Source organism: Aptenodytes patagonicus, chromosome 6, assembly GCF_965638725.1.
Source record: "Aptenodytes patagonicus chromosome 6, bAptPat1.pri.cur, whole genome shotgun sequence".
In the NCBI taxonomy this organism is placed as follows: Eukaryota; Metazoa; Chordata; class Aves; order Sphenisciformes; family Spheniscidae; genus Aptenodytes; species Aptenodytes patagonicus.
Genome location: NC_134954.1, coordinates 74,901,986 through 74,920,888, shown reverse-complemented (window position 1 = coordinate 74,920,888; position 18,903 = coordinate 74,901,986). Strand labels below are relative to the sequence as shown.

Here is an 18,903-nt window from a genome sequence, read left to right as displayed (position 1 = left end):
TTTGTAGCGGCACACCAAGGGATGCAGGAGGCATGGTTTCACTCTAAAGCAATGTTCTTAATTTCAGTTACAAAACCAATTTCTGTTACTACGTTCAGGACCAAAAAGAAGCCAGACAAAACATTCTTCTTAATCATTTCCCAAGAAAACTGCTAGCCACGTTGGTGGCACCATACGCTTGGTTATCCCTCCCACACAGGCTCTTCCGAGCCCGTCAGACCCATCAGGAGGGGCAGCGGCGGCGGCGGCGGGCGAGCGGGGCTGGGGGCGGCAGCTCGGGCTGCCAGCCGCCCCCCCTGGGTTTTCTGCGGGTGAGCCAGGAGCCCTAAGAGCCGCGGCACTTACCAGCTACTTCACCAGCCTGTTGCGGCCGTTAATTACACCGTATCTGCGGAGAGCTTTGGAGATATTATTGTGTGAAGGGCAGCCTTCAGGAAATCATTTAATACCTGTGTATAATTTCAGCACGAAGTACTACTTAATGTTATTGTCAAGCATCAGTACTAGAATTTATTAAATGCCAACGGCACAGATGAACTGCTTTTTCACATTAAAAAATTGTAACATATTTAGATAAAAGCCCAGAACAATAGAAGTTTCTATTTATTTGTATCAAAAGCATAAAAGACTCAGCAAATTGCATTTTAACCACTGAGATAGATAGTTTTTAAGTCATTTCAGATTAGTAATAGAATTCTGTCGTAGCTATCATTAAAAAGATAAGAAGGAAGTATTTTAGTAGGGCTTTTTTAACTCCTTTTTACTCATTATTTCAGTCCCTGTCTTTGATAAACTAAGCAAAAAAAATACAGAATGAGTGCCGCTGCAGGCTGTGGCTGAAGGCGTGCGCTTCCTTTACACAGCTTTCCCCACTACTGCCCCAAAAGTCAGTAAAACAGTAGGAAAACGAATGTTGCAACAGAGACTGTCTCTAGGTCCTGATGTGGCTGAAGTCGGCATTGACAAAAGGCTGTTTGGTAATATACATATATATGGACTTGATTTAGCAGTCTATAGTTAATACAATGAAATGTGGCGAGAGAATTATATGTCGTAGTCTGGCAAGGAAGCGTAAAGACTAAAGCTCCCTGGGAAAAGGACTGCATTTAAGCTGAGCCTCCCCCAGCCTTTATTCGCCCTCTTGCCCCAGCCACGGTAGCCCCCCCAGTAACCGCGGGGGTATCGGCAGTGGCACATCTACAGCTGATGTTTGGGCCACTCAGAGTAACGAACGGCAGGCGCGTTGCTCACAGCAACAAGAAGAGTGAAGAAAATGTATAGTATAATATAGTATAATCTTGTCGTAAAAACAAGACCTAGTAGAAGTTTCTTCAGTGCAAGGCTGAACTGGGCGGTTACGCTTCTTGCAGTCCTGCTAATCCTGTTGTTGAGTGTCTAATGCCAAGGGTAGTTCCAGTAACACCAGCTGGCATTCTCATGCCCTTTGGCTTCCTACCATATACATATATACATCCCTAAGCATGGCATAGAAAGGAATGCCAGGCTCATGACTAAAAGCTGGTCACGGGTACCGCCAGTGGGTCTGCACTACTTGCAAGGACCCACGACGGCAGTACCGTTTATTTTCTAGCGAGAGCAGAAAGAGAGCAACAGGGCTTTACTGGTGCTTCCCGCTGCCAGACACCTACATCGCCCCGTCGGGAGAAGGGTAAGGGTTCTTCCAGTCCACCAGCACCGCTGCCTTCTCCCATCAAGAGCTGTGTTCTTGCTTTGCTCTCAAGATTTTGCACGAGATGCACTGGGTATTTCTGTAATGCGTTTTTATTGCTGAAAAAATAAATCAGCAAGCATCGCAAAATAGACGCGCACAATAGTTCGCTACTGACAAAGCAGGACAGCGAAGACCCGTTTTGAATGGCTGAAAGAACAAGAAATTCTCATCTAGTTTGCAGTGAACTTGCAGAGCTATACTGATGAATAAATTGGCTAAAATAGCATCGCTTGTTTTATCTGCAGCTTTTGAGGACAATTTGCTTGTTCTCACACGGGGCAGTCAATTACGAAAATGCAAATCAAAACAAGTAACAAGTTCAGTTTCAAAAAGAAAAAAAAAAAGGGTAACATTTATAAGTCCTACAAACCCAAAATGAACAGTACGTTACAGGTAACAGTCTATTTAAAGAAGTATTTCACTCGAAAGTCATTTGCTTTGCTTCCACGCTCAGGCCTTTGCACAGGCGCCGTTAGCAGAGTGATTGCCAGCGCGCCAAGTCAGAAGTTTGTAGGTGAGCCGATTTCTCGACAGTTAAGCTCGCCGTTCCACAGTCCTTATACATCGCTGTACCAATTCAGCCCTTCCGAGAAGAACGCAGACGTCTGCTGCAGTAACGGCTACCGGGAGCAGCGCTTTGGAAACGGCCGTGTTGCCGCTGGCTGGTGATGAAGAGCACTGATGAACCCAGCTCTCCCCGTGCTCCGGGAAGGGTCAGGATTATCTGCAACCCTGCGTCAGGAGCTGAGGCTGCCCAGGGCCGCGGTCCCGTCAGCTGCACACGCATTGCCGGTGGCGGGACGGGATTCCCACGGATGCTCCACGTTTCTTAATGGTGGGGTTGATCAAGTTGTCTTGTTTTAGCTAGATGCTACTGAAACGCCTCGCCAACCTCAGCTCCTCTTCCTGATCAGGTTTTGCTTTTAAATTAGTGAAAGAAGCTAGAGTAAAAATTTCTTTCTCTCATCTCCATTATGAGATGCATAAACCAACTCCTCAAGGACAACAGTGCTATGAAACGTCAATTTTTTCCTCACGTAAAGCAACACAGGCACTCATCTGGTGTCCTCAGACTGAACCATTCTCCCTCAAAATCATAGCAGCTCCCTAACTCTGAGATGTATACTTGTAAGTCTTACAATTTTGTAACATATATTAATAATTCACCGGTAAAGAAATGGTCCTCAGGCATAAAGTTTGATCCCGTTTCATATATTCATGGCAGCCGTGGCTGGAAACTTGCAACTGCTTTTCCAGCTGCTGTTCTTTTATTCCTTCTCAAAAAACCTCTTTCCCAAGTCCATTGTAATCCAAGGGGGCGAGCAGAGACCCCGTACGCAACATCCCTGAGCATCACACCTTTATGAGAACCATTTTACCTTTTCTGTCTCTTCTCCATCTTCTTTCTTTGGTTTACTCCGCTTGGTTTTATTTTGCCTCCCGTAGCCCTTTCCCCGACTGTAGCGCAGGACAAGTGCCAGAAGGGGAGGAATGATGGGATCAAAAGCTCAGTCTGGATTTCGGAAGCCACTCTTGCATCTACGGTATGTGTGGCCATCTGAATAATTGATTACTTAGGATATTATAATACAGTTTTTGTAGGTCACAGTTTTCAGCGACAGACTTTTAGCATACACCGACTGTTTTAAATCGCTACATAGAGTGAAATTTAATCCAGATCTGTGAATTATTTGGAAAAGCTAAAAGTAAACTTTAAAAAATCCCCAGTGGATGTTACGCGTGCTCTGGGAAGTGCAGAGAACGATTTCACACGCTGTGTAAGAAATAGTGAATCATCTACAAATGCTGACGACGTTTCATACACGTCCAGGGGGATGACGTTGCGTGGAACGACTAGGGCTGAAAGATCATGTTTCGAGCCACAAACAAGTAAAAAAGCAGCCAGAAGGGAGAACGCCACCCGAGCACAATTGCATTACCTCTCGACACTCTTTCAGTGACACGGAGTTGGACCGCATCGACTCTCTTTGTCGCGCGCTTCTAGAAAGCTGGGTGGTGAGAGAAATCTTAAACCTATAGGGAAAATCTGACTCTGCTTGGAAAGAAGGGTGCAAAGGTCCGTGTCAGGGGTGGGCTCTCTCTATCAAATGCAGCCGCAGACCATACAGCATCCTCGGAGTCGCACTGTAAAAGGGTCCAAGCACTCTACTTGTGTACTTCAGGAAAAGCAGATGGAAAAATACCGTGCAGGGTACTACCCCCAGTGAGCTGCAATTCACCCCGCGTCGCTTGCTGGCAAGGCTCACGCACACATGGAGGAGGTTTGTCTCCATCCCTCGCGGGAGCAGCGCTCCCTTCCTCCCCGCAGCAGGTCAGCTCTTCCCTGCTGACGGGGCAGGACTCTGCTCTAGCAACAGTCCTGCTGAGTTTCAAAATGCATTTTATTTAATAGAAACAGTTTCCGAAATAAATGAACCAGGCTCTGCAAAATCACATTGACTTTAAAATGTATTTATTTCGAATTCTTCAAATTAGCGATAGTTAAGACAAACTTGAAACGGGAGCAGCAGTTTGTTTTCCCACCCACGACATCGACAGCTGGAGGAGGAACAAGAGAGACCTTGTTTGACTGCTTTGTATAACAAGTATAAAAACTTGGCATAAGATTTCACAGACATTGCATGTATTAATAAAAATGTATTTTTATACCTTTTTAATTTGAGCTGTCAGTCATAAAATACCTGCTGTGATTATGGCTGCTTTTTATTCACATCTTTGAAGAAACATTCTTTGGCGGACACATTTTCACGGTTACCCTGTAAAGCACAAAGTGTAACTGGGATGACAGGCGGAACGCCAAAGCCTGCGGGCGGGCGGGCAGGGGCTGTGGGTCAGGCAGGCAGGATAAATGATTGCAACACCTTTCTCAGCGGGATCTGGTGCAAGGGAAAGGTACCGCTACCTGACCGCCAGCCTAACTCAAAGAAAGCTCAACTCTTCAGTGAGCTTGCACACGATACAACTGTGATCCATGCCCAGGCACTTTAATAAAAGCAAGAAATCCAGCACACTCTTTTGATAGCATGGCAATTTACCCTCCCATGCTGCTGCGTTTTAAATAAAGCTCCTTTTCCAGGTCAACCACCTCATTACACAGTGATACTAATCAAGTCCACTTCATCTGTGTACTTTTTATTTTTCTTTCTTGAACCGTAATAAAGTAGCATGTAATGAAGGGCAAACATGTAAGGGATTGGTCTACGAGAGAACCGGGCATTTTTGGCTAAAGCTGTCTCTGCCGACCAAAACTTTGCAACTACTCGTCCTTTGAAGGAACTGTGCTTCACTGGACGGTGACAACGGGAATCCAAAAGGGCACTGAAAGGCACAAAGCGAAGGATCGCGCCTATTTCATGCAGCACTAGCAGGATGTGGATGGTACGAGAGGTAAATATAAATACATAGAGATCTCGCTTCCTTCGGAACTTTTCACAAGACAAGGAAAAAGTCTGACTCTCAAAGAGTGCACGTCCATGCCTGTTCTGCGTGAAATACTTTGGAGAGCAGGACCTGGAGAGGTGCCCGGGCTCTGAACGTCGGCAGGACCCCGAGCAGAGCCATCTGCACCACGTCCAACCAGCCAGTTGTGGGCAAAAGCCTCCTCTGCGCTCAAATCAGCCTTTCAGGCAAACACCACACTCGCTGCACGGTCTGGGGGCCTCAAATACAAGTTCTGAGAGTTACAGGCTTTACCTGAGCTCACGTTCAGTCTCTCCCTTACGTGTGCAATAGGGCAAGACATACCAAAAGCAGCAGGTAAGGTCATTGCAAACGCACAGTGCTTTGCAGGTCATGCCTCCCACACCCAAAAGGGCTCAGAAGGGAACTTAAGGATCTTCTTACTAGAGTTTTAACACCAAATTGGGTGGACACTGGACGTTTTAGCTGCTGACAAGCACATCTGAGAAGTAACAACGAGTTGTCTTTACTCCCAGTTGTGGGCGAGTTAAGGAGTACGTTATAACTCCAGCCTACCTGGATTTCAGGTGCTACACTCAGCTGTAAAGTCGTTCACGAGCTGGCAGCTGGCGATCACCCGTGCCGGTTAGTCCATCAGTAGCTGCATCAGACACAGCACACAGGAGAAAGCATTAAAACAAACACAAAGTCTTCCGAACTCACCCGCCTACCGTACATACTGTATCACAGACATATTTATTCTATTTCATATAGCCACTTTAATTGAGATATTTAATTTCCAATGTAAAACAATTTAAGGAGACCGCTTTTCGTGCACCAGCTGAAGAGAATTACATTAGACTTTCTACAACCAAGAAGAACCACTACCTCGATCAGGCTAGTGCTGTCTACATAGACCCCAGTTCTGCCCTAAGCAGAGAACAGGAGAATTATGGGCTTGAATAATTCGAGACAAAATGGTTTCGAACCGAGGAAAGGTCCACGTGGTTAAGGAACGCAGGGTGGAAATGCTGAACTGCTCCACCTGCCAGCAGTGTTTGAAAAAGTATTTACAAACAGACCAACAGTATTCTGCAACAATACAGGTCAGAAAACACAGGTTATTAACAAAGTATTTAGATCTATAGTATTTTCTGTGCAGTGCAAAGCGAAAAAAGGAAACACTGCCTTTGACGATAGCTATATGTACAGGTTTACATAATGAAAATTCAATTCCATATACATGTGCTTTCATACAGAAGCAGGTTTCAGAGTACAGTCAACTACTGTGGCACTTGTCAAATTAAATATCAAGACCGTAAGCTCTTAAGAATATTGACTTTGAAATCACATAAATTTACTTAGAAATTAATGTTTCTTCACAATTTCAGTTATAACATACAACCAGTTTACATTTATCTAAAATAGAATCTTTTTCTGATCGATTATATTAAGCAAATTAAGTGAGACAAACCAAATTCCATCATCTGTCACTACACCATATATGACTGGCAGACCTGATCTTCTTAAAAGCATGGGGAAAATACTGCAGAAAAGGTAAGCAGTTTTATATACTTTGCAAAGACAAAAAACCTGTAATAGTTACTTCTGTGGCTCTTCAGTGCGTACATCTGCCAACAAATTCTAAAACACATGCATATATATAAGATTTAAGTGTATAACAACAGAGCAGCATTGTTGGCCTTTGTCTCTTTGCCAAAATCTTCTTATATTCTTAGCGCAGATATTTCTGCGTATTCAATAATGGCTGCACATAGCTGCATTCCTTGCAGGTAAATACAACATCAAGTAGTTTACACACAAGATTGAGATTGCTTATCAAAACATAGGAAAGAGTAGCTTGTAAAAATCAGATATAAAAGAAATTATATTTTCTCTGAATCCAATAAAAATGCTTAAATAACTTCTTCCCTGCACTGTTGGGAAGAAACCAACAGTGCTGTACAAATATCAGCAAGCCCAAGTACTTGACAATACGAACTAAAAATTGCTGATTTTTATCAGGATTAATTTAAACAGCAAGAGCAGTGGAAAAAAAAGTTACTGGACTTCATTGACCTCTTTAATTGCAAATTAGTTTTGTCTCCTTTTACCTGCACCCCTATAGCACAGCTAAGAGCACAGACAAAAATACTACAAAAAAACCCAGAAAATATCTTCTGGGTTTGAAACACTGTCTGTTTTTCTGGAAGATAAATAGTCATATTTTGTACATCAGCATACGTCCCCTTTCCTTTTTTCTTACACATAACACCCACTAAGTCTAAGGCTTCATCCGTAGATCTGAAACACGGAGAACAGCAAACTATTCTATTTTAAGACCTGAACCATTCTCTACAGTGTTATTTAAGACATCAAACTCCATCAGTAGGCTCGAGATGCATCTTCAAGGAAGCGTTAGCAGACGTCGTTGAGTCACCACACCAGCCGCATCAGGTACCGTAAAATCACAGGAGCAGCCGCCACGCCATTCGGGGTGGCCACAGCGCAAATGATACAGAAAGAATATCCTGTTGGTCCCTGCAGAAGAAAATCAGAATGCTAATTAATACAGCAAAATTCATTAAAACAAAGTCACTCCAAGGCTTTACCCATGGTGGACTCCGTCCTTCAGTCTCTAGAAGACAGTACTATTTTAACAGGTAAAGCCATGAGTAAGCAAACAAACCACTCTGCACAGTGCTACAGCTTCCTATCGGCATATGCCGTGTGAGGTGCTCTTCCGATATATACCTATAGATATATACATATAGATATGCATAACAGAGGGGAAACGCAGATGTTTCCCAATGGTTGGGCATTCGTAACATCTCCCTTGTGATTTTTCTTTGTTGTGCAGTAAGAGCCGAGTTCAACCAACAGTTTTCCCTTCGAGCTGGGGAAAAACATTGTCTCTTCTGCCGACCCCCTGTCTTTGCAAGCTCTACCCTTCCAGTTTCACCAAAGCTGCCTGGCGGGATCCAAAGGTCTCTTCTGGGTGGTGATGGGGAACAGAACAGAGGAGAAACAGACAGCAAATGCCCTCGTCTCACAAGCCCTGCTTTATCAGACATGAAGCTGAAATAACCATTATCTGAAGGCTTTGCAGGACTAGGAGTTCAGAAATCAGTTCGGTTGCTCCAGCTTACAGGGAGTTGCTGGCTGCAGCCACCAAAGCGTGACCGCTGCCCACGGTGCAGCCGAGCAGAGGAGTACAACCAAAGGACCGAACGGGCACGGAGACGCTCTGGAAAGCAGACATTTTGGGTTATTGTTTTGAAGCATCCCATAGCAGCAGTGGAAGAAGAAAACACAGAAAACATTTTTATCCAAACAGAAAAACGTTCTCAGATTTCTACAACGTGCCCTAAAATGAAGCTCCTCGTTGGCGGATGCTTATGTTTCCACTGGAGCTACTGTGTAGCATAGCAAACAAATTTAAAATAAAATTTGACCAAAAAAGCACAAAAGAAGAGAACCTTGCATGAAAACCTGATCAGTACATTGACAAGAACAAACATCAATTAAACCCTTCTTCTACCGTCTTCCAGGCAGCTGTCGGATCCATATTGAAACAGACAATTTGCAATCATTTCAGCTTTCCAATTTAGAGACTACACTGCCAAAAGCCGTTAGCTTTATACAACATAGTCAGGATCCAATCTTCCATGCGATCATATGCTGCGACTTCAGACGAATTTTAGATGTTTATTTATAACGTATTATCTTCGAGGTCCTGCAGTGTACTGGCACTCTCTGCTCCTTCCCAGTCTGCAGCAGAAACAATAGCTCTGATACGCAATCAGCGCTGCTCGCGCCCATCGGGGCCCTGACGGTGCTGTACGATAATGACAATAATTCAGAAGTAATCTTTGCATAAGACACATTTAAGCCACAAACTCCTCACTGTGGGATTCAGGGAGAAGTTTTGGTCAGGAAAACCTTCATTTGGAAAAAGTGCACCAGTGCAAAAGGAGGAGTCCTAAAACCAGAACACAATTAAGGAAAACAACAACGAAAAGCCTGTCTCTGACTCTACAGTCACCTGAGCCCACAGGTCACTATCAGGTCGCTGCTACGACTGCTGGCAGCTTCGCTCTGGTCTAAAACAGCTATCTTGATGCTCTGGAGTACTAGAAAAAAGAAGATGGTTGCCACATTTGCTGCCCACTAGTGATGAAATAGCTATATCCCCAACACCCTGTTCTTGTAGGAAGTATCAGTTAACGCAGCAGTAGTTCCCTTCACAGCATTTGCACAGAGGAAGGCAGCTAACTGTCCCACCGTGGGACCTCCACCCCGGGAGGTGCTGGAACCCAGCTGGACAAGGTCCCCAGCGAGCTGATCTTCACGGACAAACCCACCGCAGAGCTGGCCCTGCTCCGGTGCTGGCCCGGACCAGGCGGCCTCCGGGGACCCCTTCCTTGCTCAGAAACGGATTCAAGGGCGTTCATGAACTCAACCGATCGTATGATTGCTTGCTGAAAATGTGTAACAACTCTCTGAAATTGAGATTGCTTAAGAAGCGAGAGGGAAACAATGAAAATGGACAGCATCGGTGCAGAACTTAGGCCCAGCTCAATAGAGCAGACGCTGGCAGAAGTAAAATACAACATACTTTAGTTACATTTTGCATAAAATCAAATTTTTTTATTTGTACTCAACACCTTTAAATATACTTACAAATATTGAAAAATTCTTCAAGAACTCTCCCATAATCATGGTTAACTCCCTAAGAAAATGCTTCATTACATTTCTTAATGGTGACAATAGTATTTGATTTGTCAGGTTTGCATGTCGCAGAATCAGCCGGTCTCCAGGAAATCCCTCTCCCCGAGTCACCCTCAAACACTTCTCCAAACCCAGATTTCAGACAGGGTGACAGCCCTGTGTACAGATAACAGTTGGTACTGTCAAACTGATTTCATTTTCCATTACACACCATGCAGATTGCCAGAACACTTCAACCCGATGGAAAAATAAGCAAAAACACTTTATAACAATGCAGGCTGAAATTTTCTCTTTAGAAAAAGGCCTCCATAGCAAGGGGTAGGGGTAGCAAACATTTGAGTCAAAGTCAAATGAAACACTGAAAAAAGGTAGTAATTTTAAAAGCCGTTCTAAGCTGAATAGAAACCTGGCAGGATGACCAGCTGGGAAGTCTTGGCTTGTTTCAGACGGATTACTGAAAAAGACATTTGCAATTTCCCCATTATTTCATTCTGCGGGCATATGCCAGCGTAATTAAAAAGCTTTTTTGAGCAACTGTGGAGAACATCACTTTGGAGATGGCGTTCCTGACACCTCAGGGGCAGGGCTCTTCCCGATGCCCTTCCCAGGCACGGGACACGATCAGAGACAGAATCTGCTTTCCTCGTGTGCCTACGCCTCTGCCCATGTTCAGCTTATTTCTCACGTTCAACATCAGATTAACATATTAATTTTGATTATTTTCTTCCTCCCATACTATTATTTGCAGGATTAAGTAGCGGATTAGAAAGCGCCCACCATTAAATAGGATGGCTTCTTTCAAATATTTAATGATCTGTAGTCTCGGTGACTTTTTCCCCCCAAAGGTAAGCCTGGACCTTTCCTTACAATGGTCTCAGAACAGGACTCACTGCAAAGTAACACCAGAAGGTTTAGCTAAAGCAATCCAAGCAGGCCCTCCTGCTAGGTGATAGCCCATTTTTGAAACACCGATGCTCTCACCTTGCACCTTTAATGGATTCATTGAACTTCTGTAAAAGTCTCTGCAACCACCAATGACTTTCCCATTGACTGTCATGGTAAAGCACCATTCTAGGAAGTGAATAAAACTAACGATAAGATTAAGCTCATTTTTATGCAACAGTATTATGGATTTCCATGACCCATTAGACCAAAATTTAACTATTCGTAATACCGTTGATTCTCTTATACCGATAATACTCATTCTGTGTTTAGCCATGTAAGTTCAGATCAGGACCTTCAGAAACAAGGAAATACATTTTCATCAGAAGCCTGATGAACAACATTCTGTGTGGCGAAGCTCCATTTACCCTGATTTTCAAGCTTAAATTCACAGAAAACCATTACCTGCAGAGACAACTTCCTGGATGACAACAAATGGATCCTTTCTCCATGCATAAGTTTCCCTAAGAAACAAACTCCAGAAGTGAAATAAGGTACATGAGACTTAGTACATTTGGGGGGAGAAAAAAAAAAAAAAGAAAATAGCATTCAGGAAGATTATCAAAGAATTAATTTGCCTTCCTGAAGGACAGGACACACTTAGGAATGGAGCGAGCTGCATTTCCACAACTATTTCCAAATATACCCTTTTAGGGGTTTTGTTCTGACGTTTCCATCACACTTGACATTAACTTGAAAGGCTGTCATTGTTTTTCTCCCAACTAAAAAAACCCTTCCTGCTGATAGGTGCCCTGAAGTGAAAGAAACCACCTTCAGAAACAGGGAGGATGTCCAGGCATTATAGATTTCTCTTCCTACTGTTAACGTTGTTTGTGAATTAAATGTAGCTCTATTGCCCTTTAAGCTTTATCCCTATGCTTTTATCTTTAGCTTCATTAGCCTCTTTAGAACACATTTCAGACAGGCTTCAAAGCTTTCCCACATAGAAAATACAATTTTCAGATAACCTGGACTGCTATTTTATTCTGATTTTTCTCACACATTGCTTTCCCCCCCACTTTTATTTCCTCTATCTAAAGACTTCAAAGGTTCGTAACTGTTGGTTGAGAGGGCCGGATGCTATTAAGCAGATGTCATTACTCTCTTCATTTTTTAACATTTCTTTCGAGAGATTTTTTTTCCCCAACTTTAATCCTCTCTTATGACTTCAGGATTTGTTTTTCAACCAATAGTCTAGAGTATGTTTTTATTTCTAGCACTTGCTAATAATGAAATACGGATTATTTGTCTTAAACCCATGAATTCATCAGCTATACAGCAGTAGGATCAAGCAACAAGCATTACTGATCTATGTTTCATTGCATGATTTTTATGAAACAAACAAGCATATGAACACAATAAAGTGGGATACGCAATTATTTAGTATAAAATCCCTTATTAGCTTTATGAAAATCAGTAATTAGTCACTTGCATCAAATTTTAACAAGGATTCTACTGAAAAGCAAATCGGGTGAAAAAGTCCAACATTTACCACACAAGACCTGCAAACACACAAATTATCCATCTCGGAGTGAGCATTCCCCTGGGCATAACACACACTCACAGAGCCGTAAGCTACCCAGGGTGAATATCAATTTTTTTTTAATTGTCACATGCTTTTGCTTTGCATTTTGCCTTAACTTTGCTACAACCGCCTTGCATCCTTCACACGGCACTGGGTTTGGCCGTGGTGCTTCTCATGGCGCCTGACACCTAAACTCTTACCTTCCTGAGCTGACAGAGAAGTAGGGATTCAACTAGTTTCCCCAGAACCCGAGTTGTTCAGGCTCCCAGATTCCCCAAAAGGATCTCAGGAAACGGACACCTCCAGGATCGAGATGCTCAAAGGAGGTTTCAGACCCCCCAAAGAAGACACCTCATTTCCAGAGGTATTCCCGCTTATTTCTTCTGACATCTGTCGCACGAAGCGCTCCCTAGAAATAACACTGTACTCATTCTCAGCTTTAGACTTCCTCGGGAGAAAAAGTTAGACATACTCTTGTCACTGTTCCCGACGTTGGACTGATCTGAGTTCAGCCTGCTCTTGGTCTGACGTTTTCCCCAATGGCAGTGCAAGCGGAGGCAGAACACAATCAGGATAGCATGCCATGATAATATAGCCCCCAGCATATAATACAGTCCCACAGTTTATAAAGCAAAATACGCTACTGGAAAATTTCAACACATTTTTCAGAGACTAAAGAGTTAAAATTAAGTTACGGTATTCCGAGGAAGAAATAAGCTGCAAAGAATATGTTTGGAACAGGGGAAAAAGCTCCCTGCGGCTCTTGACAAAAGAGACTAAGGGAATGTGCTGAATATATCTAACCAGAATATATCCGATACCCCTGGGACTCCTTGCAAGGAAAAAACCAAAACAAAACCACCCTTACCACAACATCAAAACTGTATTTTTAAAAACCAAAATCCATTCAATTCTTGAATAACTTATGAAGCTCTAATAGAAAAACAAAATAAATCCTTCTGTATAACTTAAAGCACACCTGCTGTGAAATAATCAGATGCACCAGCAAACCAAAAACATAACGAGCTTCAGGCAGAATATGATTCCACCTATGATTCCACCCTTTTTTTTTTTAATGTCCAGAGAGATTTCTTTAACTCAACGTGTTAGAAATCAATAGTTCTAATCTCTCCAGAAACTCAGACCGTAGTTGCTAAGGCAACACTGCCTTTTAGACCCGCTTGCTCTTTGCTTTACATGCCAACATTTGAAAATATTTTACCGGTGCATACGAAGCAGGACAGAATTCTAAATGGCACGCCGAAATTAAAAAAAAAAAATCTTACAGATGTTTTTTCCTTAACAAGCTGCTCCTGTTTTATTAATGGAATCCCAAGACAGACAAGCTGGAAGCTTCACCAATATTTCCTTGCAGATTCGCAGTCTTGAAGCGTATTGTGCGTACAAGCCCTCACCCTGCTGGCCAGACCACAGACTGCCTGGCTCGGAAACCGCCGTGCCCAAAAAATAACCACCTCTACATGAAGCAACAGGCGCCTAGGAGCGTTGGAGAGTAATTTTGTATTTCTGTGTAAGTGCGTTTCTAAAAGCAAAAAGAAAAGACTACTGTGTATTTAAATATGCTCTAACTAGTAGTGCTATCATTCTATCATTCCATTGTAAAAGAAACTTAAGCACTCCTTCCGCCCTGGCTTCCTACAAATTTCTGTATTTCGAAATACGGATGTACTGGCGGGGGACTTTCCCAGAGGACCAGGAAGGAGGGAAGGGTGAAAGGCATGTGCTCTATCAAAACATGTGAAAAACAATGCAAAAAGTTAAAAACTTCAGGGAGGGGAAAAAAAAAAAAGTCACTTGATTTAGACTCATTTTAGGCAGCAATGTTTAACAAAAAAAAAAAGAGAACAAGAGACCGTGAATAGCAAACTTGCACCTTGGGATAACAAAAGCAGCTTTAATCCCCTGCTGAAGCTATGCGCACTGTAGGAGATCAAAAGCAGTCAGATTCAGCTCTCCTGAACACAACCGCAGAATCAATCGCACTGCCCCTCAGGACGACCTGTCTTTTGAAACCATTCCAGGTTGGGGGTTCCTGTGGCAAATTGGGGTTCTCGCACCATGCAAGCTCGAGTCCGAACCTGACAGGCAGGAAAGGGGAAGTGCCGGAGGACGAAGGGGTGCGGTAGCCACAGGGAGAGGGTCACAGGTTGAGGAGGCAAGAACACACAACATGAGGGTGACGTGCTCACACAAGAGGGCAAGAACATCTTCCAGGTGTCCTTGCTCGGGAAGAAGTGCCCAAGAAATGAGGAACCGCACCTACGGCTCACAGCAACCGGCGCCTCAATCCACCATAAACCACAAGGCTAAAGAGAGCAATCCAGGGAAGGCTGGGCAGAGCCGGGAAAAGACGAAGTACCTGCTTTCAGATTTTGAACGAGACCCCTTACCTTCTCGTGTGAGGTGAGCAGGTCTTGTGTGGGTAGGGAGAAGTTTCAGGTTAAATGGGATGCTTTAGTAGCACCATTAATTCGAGACAGCAAATATGAGATTTAAAAGTTTAGTTCCACCACGGCAGAAAAATCTGATGAAGCAAAGGCCTTTTAATGTTTATGTATTTAGAGACTGTTAATTTGGACTCTGCCACAGGTGCAAGGACTATGGTTTATCGTTTTAGCTCTAATTTCAAGATACGCACGTGTTTTGTAAAATAGTGATTGAGGACCTGTTTCACAGAGATCAGTATCTCCATCCTGAAAGCGGCAGAACTGGCTTCGTATGGGACTGGAAACGGTAAAAGCACTGCCTGTTCAATTTTAGTAGTTACAACATCCGGCTGAATTCTACCCTGTTTGTAACAAGCCTTAAACACTTGAGAAGCAATGTCTACAAACAGGGTAAAACCAGCTTTCTTCTCTAGCACTGAAGAGAAATACCCAACTCAACAGAAAACATTAATGTACACACGCATCAGAGAGAGCAAGTTCCTCATCAGAATACCTTTATTTCATATACTGAACAACGCAAGATCACAACATATAATGCATTCCTTCAATACACGTACGCATGCACAAACACACGGAGTTGAATTAAAATTGCACTTCTAATCTCTTCTCCGCAACCTAAGAACTACAGTGGGTATTCACAAAGAAATTTTCCGTGACCCCATAATCCAAGAAAGATTAGAAGTAAAAGGCAAAGGGTACTCGCTTACTTCCATCATCGGAACACCGTAAGACACTTAAAATACGTCCTTGTAGAAAATAGGTCTGTACGGGCTCACCCTGCCCTCACTCTAAGCGACTTGTGCTGTCCCCAAACTGGGAACCAGCCACGGGAGGCTGGTTCCGGCTGGGCACTCCTGCGCCCTGCCTCTGATTAGCTTCAGAGCAGCGCTAACGAGCCAGCACAGCTCCCCATCCCGGGTGGCTCAAAGCTAGCCCGTTCAGCCTCTTAGCTAAGCGAGCTCATGTCTGACTGCAGGACAGTGGTTTAAACGTCCGTACCCTCAAGGTGCAATATTAATAGCGTTTGATAATAACGGAGGTGGGTGGAAATCAGATAATATTATACAGGCGCAAAAATAAGATCCACGTTTCCCCAATACCTACTCTCTTCAAACGGGAAGACAGTCCAGTCAAACCCACCGCAGAACCCGCACGCTCTGCCACGCGTACAGACACTCCTTACTGTCAGTATCTGCACCCTCATAGCTGCTCCGACCACATCTTTAAGAGAATACTAGTTATAAACAATGACAAAGCTAAATTTCCAATGCTTTTCTGACACGGGCAGTAGCCTTTTATTCGCCTCTACATCACACGGACAGCACAGGTGAACGGGATCGGTAACTTCTCCAGCAAGACCCAGGGTTTCGCAGACGGTGATGATTCCTTCACATGATGAATACCAGATGACATGTGCCACCTGCAGTCGGATTTGAGCCACGCAACACGAAGTTGCACCTACACCCTGTTTACACAGAACCTGGCTGGAAAAGTACACAGGGGTCAGCTGGCAAACTACAAGCAGTTTCCAAAATAATCACTTCAAACGTACAATTGAGTTTGCTGAAGTGGCGGTGATTGAAATACGTAATTTTGCATTTGAAAACACATTCAAGCCTAAGAATCAAGTCTTAAATCATGCAGTAGGACATGCCAAGCTGTTAGGAAAGGATGCCGATCTCACGAACTGATGAAGATATACCAATTGTTTGGTACGACAGAAATCAAGTTTTAATATCCTGTCCACACGCTGCCCTGTTTTATCACATGGTGACACCCGTACAGAACTTCAACATGGTAAAAACACGTATTAAAGCAAGAGCACTGTTACAAATCAACAACTCAGTCTTTCTGCATTATTATTCCTGCTTTTTAATTTCCACTTTTGGTCCCGGTAAAAGTTAACATCAACCTGAGCGAATTCAGCATGTTTCTTCATAAAAGGATAACTAAGACTCAATCAAAAAGACGCTGGAAGTTAGAAGCAAGGTATGTGGTTCAAGTATCATTTGCCTAGTGCTTTTGTCTCCTTGAGAACACAAATCTGAAAATTTGCTTAATATGATTTTTTATGATACACCTATAAAACCCAGCTGAATGCATCAAGATAATGCTTATCTACAGTAATTTGACAGAGCCGCACACGCTATTCTGCTCTCCTCAGCTCTTACTGGACAACCAGTTGGGAATTTAATACCTTATTCAGACGAGAACTCTTAATTAGAGACTCTCACCCAAGCCCAGTGACATTAGACACGTATTCTTTCAGCCTGGATACAGTATTTCATATTTAGAGTTTTAAAATAATCTGTGCATTTCACACAAAATAAATTAAGCTTCGATATATAAGCGTTGCTCCTTATTAAGGGATAACGAATTGACTTGACAGGTACATTTGGTACCGAGGAAAACCAGCGGCAGAACTAGAAACAGCTTCTATCAACAAACTCCAAGTTCCACCACAAGCAGATCCCTACAGTAGGACGATGCTGTTGTAGGGCCACAGAGATCATAACTTTGGATCTTTGCAGGATCACATCCTACACAAAACCTATTAATCGTCATACGGAACTTACGACTACTATTAAACAGACTTGTGAAGTGCCACGAGTAGGACACCTGTACAAAATGCTTCCCCATTTAGAAGCTAGCACACTTATTTGGAGTATCAAAATATAAAAACAGCAAACCGAAACAACCGCAACACACTACTACATCTCAAGGGCCACATTCGCAACTGTTTTTAAAAAACTACAAAAATATGTATATTGTGCTCACCTCTACTTGTAAGCCAGATACCCAGACATAAAACATTGAGTTGACACTACGTGTGTGTATATATATATAAAATACAGGGTTTACACATACTGTACAATTTTTATCTTGATATAATAAATTAACTCCTTCCTCCACACCACTTTTCAGCAGGTGTATATACTCTTATGAAAAGCTAGCTACACACCATATGCAAAAAAAAAAATTAGTTTGACGTGTTCTTTACCATTTTATTGAAAACCAAGAGTTACATGTTACACTTAATTTCAGTTGAAGTTACAGTGAGTTTTAACACTGGGTCAATTTTCAGGTCTCTTTTTCTGGCACTGGTCACCATTCCCAGCACTGAACCCGACCACGAACTATGAAGGGGGCAGAGGGACCAGGACTGACGTAGTAAGGCACATTCTGATCTGAAGTAGGGCACAGGGCGCAAAGAAAACAGCGTGAAATTGATGTTTAAGATAGTCTGTTGGTTCAAGTCAAGCTCCATCAAACCCAGTTTGTATTATCTAAATAAAAAGCAAGAAGTAGGGGGTTTTAATTAAAATTTCTTTGAAACCCTATCGATGTCCTTCGTATTATCTGTAACAGTATTTTCAAGACATCAATAAAACATGGATTTAAGAAAGATGCTGCACAGAACCTATGAAAACATCCACACATTTCCAACGTTACACCTTGCCCAGCTGAGCCTCTCCTATTCAATTCTCACTTGAGGCGGCAGGAGGGGATTCCCAAAAAGGATAAAACCGCTCAGGTTTTCCCACAAGTCTCCTTGGAAAAGGTCAAAGGCTTCGGTGCTTGCAGAAGCCCCAACTCAAACCGCCTCCGGGAAGACTTTCAATGACTGTCTGCCTCAACATCAGTACCCCGAGTGGCCCTAAACAAATTAGCCATTGTAATTTAAGGCGGGACGCCGCGGACAGCCACCCTTAGGGCGCTGCTACCCGTCCCTCCGGCCCCGCCGCTCCCGAGCGGGCTGAGCGCGGCCCGAGCGCACGTCGGGCGCGCTGCTCCTCCGTGGGCCCACAGCCGGCCACAGCGGGCCTGCGGCCCGGAGCGGCGCCACGGGCCTACCTCAGCCGAGCAGCCCCGGGCCGCCCTCCCTCGGCCACGGTTCAGGCGGCGGGGAGAGGGAGCGGGAGAGTGGGCGGGCGGGCTGAGGGGCTCCTCCCGCCCTGAGGAGCCGCCCCCGCCATGGCGGCCGCCGCGCGCGGCCCGCTTCCTCCTCAGGAGGCACCTACCACCGCGCGCCCAGGGCGGGGGGGGGGAAGACGTGACACCCGCGCTGCCGCCCCGCCGCGCGC

The 18,903-nt window shown here is 43.9% G+C and overlaps 1 long non-coding RNA gene across 2 annotated transcripts; it reads right to left on the bottom strand.

Annotated features, from left to right (window-relative positions):
- Nucleotides 1–4,194: 4,194 nt before the first annotated feature.
- Nucleotides 4,195–18,787, bottom strand: LOC143162571 (uncharacterized). 2 transcript variants are annotated; one of them, XR_012995722.1, is made up of 4 exons: nt 18,674–18,787; nt 5,729–7,693; nt 4,403–4,509; nt 4,195–4,291 (listed from the first exon to the last, which is right to left on the bottom strand). It is a non-coding gene; the product is annotated as an uncharacterized LOC143162571 (long non-coding RNA). The 2 variants fall into 2 exon arrangements; XR_012995723.1 differs by having other exon boundaries at nt 4,435–4,509.
- Between the last annotated feature and the right edge of the window lie 116 nt (nt 18,788–18,903).